The sequence below is a fragment of the Micropterus dolomieu genome, linkage group LG08 (assembly GCF_021292245.1).
Source record: "Micropterus dolomieu isolate WLL.071019.BEF.003 ecotype Adirondacks linkage group LG08, ASM2129224v1, whole genome shotgun sequence".
Classification (NCBI taxonomy): Eukaryota; Metazoa; Chordata; class Actinopteri; order Centrarchiformes; family Centrarchidae; genus Micropterus; species Micropterus dolomieu.
In genome coordinates this window covers 24459388-24461686 of record NC_060157.1, presented here as the reverse complement: position 1 = coordinate 24461686, position 2299 = coordinate 24459388, and positions in this window count along the sequence as shown.

Here is a 2299-nt window from a genome sequence, read left to right as displayed (position 1 = left end):
CTCTGAGCTAGAGTCCAAGTCAAGTCTCAAGTCTTTGAGCAAGAGTCCAAGTCAAGTCTCAAGTCTTTGAGCAAGAGTCCAAGTCAAGTCTCAAGTCTTTGAGCAAGAGTCCAAGTCAAGTTTCAAATCTTTGAGCTGGAGTCCAAGTCAAGTCTCAAGTCTCTGAGCTAGAGTCCAAGTCAAGTCCCAAGTCTCTTGTGGCTATAATAAGTGTTGCATCACCTGTAACGATCCATCCAGGCTGCTTAGAACACTGCATAGCTATATATAAGGAATTCAGAGCATGGAATATGTTTTTTATTTACTTTATCTATTAGCATAAAGTATCAGCTTTGATTTTGGTATATAATCAGTGTAAACAGGCTATTGCAACATGACAAAAACACCAAAAAGTCTTCACTATTAAGTTAATAACTGTATTTGCCTTGTAGCATACATTACAGTACAGACCAAATATTGAGGTTCTAAAGAAAAAGGACTCTTGTCTGTCACTGAATTATAATGAAAGACCTTGCCTCCTCTTGTGCTGGCTCTGTTGGGGCCATAAGACCAATATAGAAAATGTTATGCCTCACAGCACTAAAATTGACATACTCCTATTTAGTGCACTGAAAACTGAAAAATGTCATATTGTAGCTAAATGCAAAACACTATTGCAACCAAATGATGTGAAATATACTATCCTCAAAAATGTTAACACAGTGCACTTCCTTTTAAGAATAGAGAATCCTCAATTATTTTCAGCAAATGGATGAGGTGGCCGTTGAGTGAGAGCACACAAGGGGAGAGCCGCACTGACAGTCACCACTTTCTCTCCTTGTGCGAGGTCTGTTGCTTGAAGAAATGGAACTAAAATGTCCACAAGCTCTTTGAGCCGACTCTATTCTCTGGCTGATAAGCACAGGCCTTTATGTGCTTGGGCTTTCAGGAGAGAATTTAGGCTTTTGGGATCCAGGTCATTGACTGCCTCCACAAGGCAAAGAGTTGTGTTCCATCGTGTGGATACAGCTGAGGGGATGCTTGCTCCATACTCCTCAAATGCTTCCTTCAGTCCACAGGTAGAATGGAAACCACAAGTTCTGAGAGAAGAACAGGAAAAAACTGTGTTATCAGGAAAATATTAATAAATTTATTAGCAACACCTGCAACCTTTTTTTCACTTAAAGACCACAACCGTGTAATATGCACTGCCTCTGCAACTAATCACAACTTATAAACTACTGTATGTCAACACATCCCAGGCTCTCAAACCAGTGTAACAGTAACAAAATAAAACTGTAACGTTACATGATCAACAATCAACCTGTAACCTGTTTGCAGCCAATGGTAATAATTAAAGTGATTGCAGCCAGCGGGACATAAATGATTATGTTAATCAACGACCACAAGTTTGGCAAGCAAAAAAAAGCTCATTTATCTTTTCATAACAACGACGGGGGTTAACCTCCTGTAGGTTGTAGCTAAAGCAAGAAGCAATCTAACGTTAGATGATCAATGCTGAGCTAAACATGTTTACTAAATTATCAAGGTGCGTTTTCAGGTGCGTGATAAAATTAGATGTGGTTGAACCAGAATCTTTTATCTTGATACCACATATTTTGCATTCAGTGCTTCTTTTGTTTGGGCCATCTTGTTTGAAGTTTTTAAAGCCAAAGCTTACGATGAACGGCACAGCAGTGGCCGGTGCATGTTTGTTGTCCTCTCTCACGTGTGGCCGCATGCAGCAGATATGGAGTATGTGTTACGTAGGTAGGTTATAGGTAACGAAAGGAGGGGAATAACATTCATCAGAAGTTTCTTAAAAATAAAGATTGTTCACAAGTCCCGCACCTCGAGTCTGAGTCGAGTCTGAAGTCAAGTCTAAAGTTACTGTATATATATATATATATATATATATATGGTAGCACTTTATAATAACTACACACTATAAAATGCAAGATAATGATTACGTAACTGCCTGTTTTTTTATACTGTCCCAAAGAATAATATAAACAACCTCAGCATAACTTGTAAATCTCCTAGTTGAGAGGCCCAGACAACATTACCTGGAATGTCACCCCAGCCAATGTTACTGTGTAAAAGCCTCACTGTTACAGGCCTGGTACCGTTACCCTGAAAGAGATCATACATCGCTACCAGAAGATGACCGAAATGCCGATCCATAAGCTGCCTTTCTAATGTCTGGTCAGAAATACCGTTTGGGACTTCAAGACTTGTACATCAGCTCTGAGAAGGATCTGCCACAACCAGAACTTCACCAAACCAGTGATCCCTTAGTTGCCCTTCCAGTGTCTACCCC